This window comes from Arachis stenosperma, chromosome 5 (genome assembly GCF_014773155.1).
Source record: "Arachis stenosperma cultivar V10309 chromosome 5, arast.V10309.gnm1.PFL2, whole genome shotgun sequence".
In the NCBI taxonomy this organism is placed as follows: domain Eukaryota; kingdom Viridiplantae; phylum Streptophyta; class Magnoliopsida; order Fabales; family Fabaceae; genus Arachis; species Arachis stenosperma.
Window position 1 is genome coordinate 83757240 of NC_080381.1, and position 6714 is coordinate 83763953.

At 40.6% G+C, this 6714-nt stretch overlaps 1 non-coding gene across 1 annotated transcript; it reads left to right on the top strand.

Moving 5' to 3' along the window:
• Window positions 1–1699: 1699 nt before the first annotated feature.
• LOC130984262 (small nucleolar RNA R71) lies at window positions 1700–1807 on the top strand. The gene has a single exon (XR_009088207.1). It is a non-coding gene; the product is annotated as a small nucleolar RNA R71 (small nucleolar RNA).
• Window positions 1808–6714: the final 4907 nt, after the last annotated feature.

The window sequence follows — 6714 nt, forward strand, 5'->3', positions numbered from 1 at the left end:
TCATGGAGCCTCAGAAATACTCAGAACCGTGTTGGAACCTCCCAACACCAAACTTAGAGTTTGAATGTGGGGGTTCAACACCAAACTTAGAGTTTGGTTGTGGCCTCCCAACACCAAACTTAGAGTTTGATTGTGGGGGCTCTGTTTGGCTCTGTTTTGAGAGAAGCTCTTCATGCTTCCTCTCCATGATGATAGAGGGATGTCCTTGGGCCTTAAACACCAAGGATTCTTCATTCACTTGAATGATCAGTTCACCTCTATCAACATCAATCACAGCCTTTGCTGTGGCTAGGAAGGGTCTGCCAAGGATGATGGATTCATCCATGCACTCCCCAGTCTCTAGGACTACGAAATCAGTAGGGATGTAATGGTCTTCAACTTTTACCAGAACATCCTCTACAAGTCCATAGGCTTGTTTTCTTGAGTTGTCTGCCATCTCTAGTGAGATTTTTGCAGCTTACACCTCAAAGATCCCTAATTTCTCCATTACAGAGAGGGGCATGAGGTTTACACTTGACCCTAAGTCACACAAGGCCTTCTTGAAGGTCATGGTGCCTATGGTGCAAGGTATAGAAAACTTCCCAGGATCTTGTCTCTTTTGAGGTAATTTCTGCCTAGACAAGTCATCCAGTTCTTTGGTGAGCAAGGGAGATTCATCTTCCCAAGTCTCATTTCCAAATAACTTGTCATTTAGCTTCATGATTGCTCCGAGATATTTAGCAACTTGCTCTTCAGTGACATACTCATCCTCTTCAGAGGAAGAATACTCATCAGAGCTCAGGAAAGGCAGAAGTAAGTCCAATGGAATCTCTATGGTCTCATTTTGAGCCTCAGATTCCCATGGTTCCTCATTGGGGAACTCAGAGGAGGTTGGTGCATGCCTGTTGAGGTCTTCCTCAGTGGCGTCCACCTCCTCTCTTTCCTCTCCATATTCGGCCATGTTTATGGCTTTGCACTCTCCTTTTGGATTTTCTTCTGTATTACTTGGGAGAGTGCTAGGAGGGAGTTCAGTAACTTTCTTGCTCAGCTGACCCACTTGTCCTTCCAAATTTCTGATGGAGGACCTTGTTTCATTCATGAAACTTTGAGTGGTTTTGATTAGATCAGAGATCATTGTTGCTAAGTCAGAGGTATTCTGCTTAGAACTCTCTGTCTGTTGCTGAGAAGATGATGGAAAAGGCTTGTTATTGCTAAACCTGTTTCTTCCAACATTATTGTTATTGAAACCTTGTTGAGGTCTCTCTTGATTCTTCCATGAGAGATTTGGGTGATTTCTCCATGAAGAATTATAGGTGTTTCCATAGGGTTCTCCTAGGTAATTCACCTCCTCCATTGAAGGATTCTCAGGATCATAAGCTTCTTCTTCAGATGAAGCTTCCTTAGTACTGCCAGGTGCATTTTGCATTCCAGACAGACTTTGAGAAATCAAATTGACTTGTTGAGTCAATATCTTGTTCTGAGCCAGAATGGCATTCAGAGCATCAATCTCAAGAACTCCTTTCTTCTGACTAGTCCCATTGTTCACAGGATTCCTTTCAGAAGTGTACATGAATTGGTTATTTGCAACCATTTCAATTAGCTCTTGAGCCTCTGTAGGCGTCTTCTTCAGATGAAGAGATCCTCCAGCAGAGCTATCCAAAGACATCTTGGATAGTTCAGAGAGACCATCATAGAAAATACCTATGATGCTCCATTCAGAAAGCATGTCTGAGGGACATCTTCTGATTAATTGTTTGTATCTTTCCCAAGCTTCATAGAGGGATTCTCCATCCTTCTGTCTGAAGGTTTGGACTTCCACTCTAAGCTTACTCCATCTTTGAGGTGGAAAGAACTTTGCCAAGAAGGCATTGACTAGCTTTTCCCAAGAGTCCAGGCTTTCTTTAGGTTGAGAATCCAACCATATTCTAGCTCTGTCTCTTTCAGCAAAAGGGAATAGCATCAGTCTGTAGACCTCAGGGTTAACCCCATTAGTCTTGACTGTGTCACAGATTTGCAAGAATTCAGCTAAGAACTGATGAGGATCTTCCATTGGAAGTCCATGGAACTTGCAATTCTGTTGCATTAGAGAAACTAATTGAGGCTTAAGCTCAAAGTTGTTTGCTCCAATGGCAGGGATAGAGATGCTTCTCCCATAGAAATCAGGAGTAGGTGCAGTGAAGTCACCCAGCACCTTCCTTGCATTGTTGGCATTGTTGTTGTTTTCGGCTGCCATGGGTTCTTCTTCCTTGAAGAATTCGGTCAGGTCCTCAACAGAGAGTTGTGCTTTAGCTTCTCTTAGTTTTCACTTCAAGGTTCTCTCAGGTTCAGGGTCAGCTTCAACAAGAATGCCTTTGTCTCTGCTCCTGCTCATATGAAAGAGAAGAGAACAAGAGAAATGTGGAATCCTCTATGTCACAGTATAGAGATTCCTTGAAGTGTCAGAGGAAAAGAAAAATAGAAGAAAGAAGGTAGAAGAATTCGAACTTGATGAGATAGAGTTCGAATTGTGCATTAAGGAGGAGCAGTACTCCATAAATAGAAGCATGTGAGAGAGAGGGAAGAGGATTTTCGAAAATTAATTAAAAAGATGTCAAAAACATTTTTTAAAAATTGATTGATAATTTTTGAAAATTGAAAGTGGAAAAGAAATCAAGTGATTGTTTGAAAAAGATTTTGAGATTAGAAGTTAAAAAGATTTGATTGAAAACTATTTTGAAAAAGATGTGGTTGAAAAGTTATGGTTTTAAAAAGATGTGATTGAGAAGATATGATTTGAAAACAATTTTAAAAGATATGATTTGAAAACAATTTGAAAAGATATGATTTAAAAAAAAAAAATTAATTACTTGCTTAACAAGAAAAGATATGATTCAAACATAAAACCTTTCTCAACAGAAAAGGCAAAAAATGTTCAATCAAATCATTAATTGTTAGTAAGTATCTTTGAAAAAGGAAAGAAATTGATTTTGAAAACATTTGATTGAAAAGATATGATTTGAAAAAGATTTGATTTTGAAAAACTTTGAAATCTAAAAAAAATTTGATTTTGAAAACAAAATCTTCCCCCTAGCATCATCCTGGCGTTAAACGCCCAGAATGGTATACATTCTGGCGTTTAACGCCCAAAATGCTACCTCTTTGGGTGTTAAACGCCCAACCAGGTACCCTGGCTGGCGTTTAAACGCCAGTCTGTCTTCTTCATTGGGCATTTTTGAATGCTCAGCTTTTTCTGTATAATTCCTCTGCAATATGTTCTGAATCTTCAATTCTTTGTATCATTGACTTGAAAAGACACAAATTAAAAATATTTTTGGATTTTTAATAATCAAAATGCAATAAGAATCAAATAACAATGCATGCAAGACACCAAACTTAGCAGTTTGTATACTACTGATACTATATGAGACGCATAAACACTCAAGCCAAAAGAATTCAAAGATCAGAGTAAGAAATCATCAAGAATTACTTGAAGATCCTTAAGACACATGAATGAATGCATGCAATTGACACCAAACTTAAGATGAGACACTAGACATCAAATATTTTTGGTTTTTTATGATTTTGTAATTTTTTTTTGTGTTTTTCGAAAATTAAGTGGGAAAAGATATCAAAATTCTTAATGAGAATTCCAGGAATCAGTACAATGCTAGTCTAAGACTCCGGTCCAGGAATTAGACATGGCTTCACAGCCAGCCAAGCTTTCAAAGAAAGCTTCGGTCCAAAACACTAGACATGACCAAAGGTCAGCCAAGCCTTAGCAGATCACTGCTCCAAAAGCAAAATTGATGAAAATCAACAAGCTCTTGTGGTGATAAGTTGAAACCTCGGTCCAATGAGATTAGACATGGCTTCTCAGCCAGCCAGACTTCAACAAATCATCATGAAACTCTAGAATTCATCTTTAAGAATTTCGAAAAAAAATAAATACCTAATCTAAGCAACAAGATGAACCGTCAGTTGTCCAAACTAGAACAATCCCAGGCATTGTTACCAAAAGCTTGCTCAAAACTTGAACAATCCCCGGCAACGGCGCCAAAAACTTGGTGCGCGAAATTGTGAACAATACTTTTTCACAACTCTCATAATCCCCGGTAATGGCTTCACAAACGTGGTAGCTCAATACCATGGCATTACACAACTTCGCACAACTAACCAGCAAGTGCACTGGGTCGTCCAAGTAATACCTTACGTGAGTAAGGGTCGATCCCACGGAGATTGTTAGTATTGAAGCAAGTTATGGTCATCTTGTAAATCTTAGTCAGGTAAACTCAGATGTATATGATGATGAACGAAAATAGCATAAAAGATAAAGATAGTGATACTTATGTAATTCATTGGTAGGAACTTCAGATAAGCGCATGAAGATGCCTTCCCTTCCGTCTCTCTGCTTTCCTACTGCCTTCATCCAATCCTTCTTACTCCTTTCCATGGCAAGCTCATGTAGGGTTTCACTGTTGTCAGCAGCTACCTCCCATCCTCTCAGTGAAAATACGTCCCTGATGCTCTGTCACAGCATAGGCTAATCATCTGTCGGTTCTCGTTCAGGCCGGAATAGAATCCATTGATTCTTTTGCGTCTGTCACTAACGCCCTAGCCTGCTAGGAGTTTGAAGCACGTCACAGTCATTCAATCATTGAATCCTACTCAGAATACCACAGACAAGGTTAGACCTTCCGGATTCTCTTGAATGCCGCCATCAGTTCTCGCCTATACCACGAAGACTCTGATCTCACGGAATGGTTGGCTCGTTTGTCAGGCGATCAACCATGCATCATGCAATCAGGAATCCAAGAGATATTCACTAAGCCTCAGATGCTTGTAGAACAAGAATGGTTGTCAGTCACCTTGTTCATGGGTGAGAATGGTGATGGGCGTCAATCATCACCTTCATCATGTTGAAGAACAAGTGATATCTTGGACAAAGAACAAGCGGAATTGAATGGAAGAACAATAGTAATTGCATTAATACTCGAGGTACAGCAGAGCTCTACACCTTAATCTATGGTGTGTAGAAACTCCATCGTTGAAAATACATAAGAACAAGGTCTAGGCATGGCCGTGAGGCCAGCCTCCCAAAGTGATCAAAAGATCTAAAGAAAAAGGTTCCAAAGATCCGATCATCTCTAATACAATAGTAAAAGGTCCTACTTATAGAAAACTAGTAGCCTAAGGTGTACAGAAATGAGTAAATGACATAAAAATCCACTTCCGGGCCCACTTGGTGTGTGCTTGGGCTGAGCAATGAAGCATTTTTCATGTAGAGACTCTTCTTGGAGTTAAACGCCAGCTTTGGTGCCAGTTTGGGCGTTTAACTCCCATTTGGGTGCCAGTTCCAGCGTTTAACGCCGGGATTTCTTGAGGTGACTTTGAACGCCGGTTTGGGCCATCAAATCTTGCTGGAAAGCCCAGGATGTCTACTTTCCAACGCCGTTGAGAGCGCGCCAATTGGGCTTCTGTAGCTCCAGAAAATCCACTTCGAGTGCAGGGAGGTCAGAATCCAACAGCATCTGCAGTCCTTTTTGGTCTCTGAATCAGATTTTTGCTCAGGTCCCTCAATTTCAGCCAGAAAATACCTGAAATCACAGAAAAACACACAAACTCATAGTAAAGTCCAGAAAAGTGAATTTTAACTAAAAACTAATAAAAATATACTAAAAACTAACTAGATCATACCAAAAACATACTAAAAACAATGCCAAAAAGTGTATAAATTATCCGCTCATCAAGGGCTCTCATGGAGCCTCACAGATACTCAGAGCAATGTTGGAACCTCCCAACACCAAACTTAGAGTTTGAATGTGGGGGTTCAACACCAAACTTAGAGTTTGGTTGTGGCCTCCCAACACCAAACTTAGAGTTTGACTGTGGGGGCTCTGTTTAACTCTGCTTTGAGAGAAGCTCTTCATGCTTCCTCTCCATGGTGACAGAGGGATATCTTTGAGCCTTAAACACAAAGGCTCCTTCATTAACTTGAATGATCAGTTCACCTCTATCAACATCAATCACAACCTTAGCTGTGGCTAGGAAGGGTCTGCCAAGGATGATGGATTCATCCATGCACTTCCCAGTCTCTAGGACTATGAAATCAGCAGGGATGTAATGGTCTTCAATTTTCACCAAAACATCTTTTACAAGTCCATAAGCTTGTTTTTTTGAATTGTCTGCCATCTCTAGTGAGATTCTTGCAGCTTGTACCTCAAAGATCCCTAGCTTCTCCATTACAGAGAGAGGCATGAGGTTTACACTTGACCCTAAGTCACACAGAGCCTTCTTGAAGGTCATGGTGCCTATGGTATAGGGTATTGAAAACTTCCCAGGATCTTGTCTCTTTTGAGGTAATTTCTGCCTATACAAGTCATCCAGTTCTTTGGGGAGCAAAGGAGGTCTGTTCTCCCAAGTCTCATTTCCAAATAACTTGTCATTTAGCTTCATGATTGCTCCAAGGTATTTAGCAACTTGCTCTTCAGTGACATACTCATCCTCTTCAGAGGAAGAATACTCATCAGGGTTCATGAATGGCAGAAGTAAGTCCAATGGAATCTCTATGGTCTCAGTGTGAGCCTCAGATTCCCATGGTTCCTCATTAGGGAACTCATTGGAGGCCAGTGGACGTCCATTGAGGTCTTCCTTAGTGGCGTTCACTGCCTCTTCCTCCTCTCCAAATTCGGCAATGTTGATGGCCTTGCACTCTCCTTTTGGATTCTCTTCTGTATTGCTTGGAAGAGTACTAGGAGG